This window comes from Dipodomys ordii, unplaced genomic scaffold (assembly GCF_000151885.1).
Source record: "Dipodomys ordii isolate 6190 unplaced genomic scaffold, Dord_2.0 Scaffold190, whole genome shotgun sequence".
Lineage (NCBI taxonomy): Eukaryota > Metazoa > Chordata > Mammalia > Rodentia > Heteromyidae > Dipodomys > Dipodomys ordii.
The window spans coordinates 1,188,979-1,189,299 of record NW_012267406.1 but is presented as its reverse complement, the minus strand read 5'-3'; the positions used below and the strand labels follow the sequence as shown (position 1 = coordinate 1,189,299).

At 57.9% G+C, this 321-nt stretch overlaps 1 protein-coding gene across 2 annotated transcripts in view; it reads left to right on the top strand.

The window, feature by feature from the left end:
• The window catches only part of Cops5 (COP9 signalosome subunit 5), a 19,120-nt gene that overhangs the window by 1,012 nt on the left and 17,787 nt on the right, over positions 1-321 (top strand). The gene's annotated exons all lie outside the window — the stretch shown is intronic.

The following is a 321-nucleotide window of genomic DNA, read 5'->3' as shown; positions in this document are numbered from 1 at the left end:
GCGCGCCGGGAGGCTGCGGCCGGTCCTCCCGCGGGTGTCGGGAGCCCCAATCCCCTCCCTCTTCCCCCGCTGGGCACGACTTTGTTTTCCGCCAGCCCACCGCCGGCGTAAAGGGGGAAACTGGTGGCGACTTCACTTGGTCATTTCTCAGCATCCTTGTTGTCATAGGTGCCACACTCTTTGCTTTGAGCCCGTTTCCACATGCCCCGTGGTTGATCCCAAAGTGGAAATTCTCGAGGCGGGGGGGATGGCTCTGAGCTATCTTCCGAACATCTACAGTCCCATTTTGATTGATGTTAATTCTTTTCAGAGGCACACTGA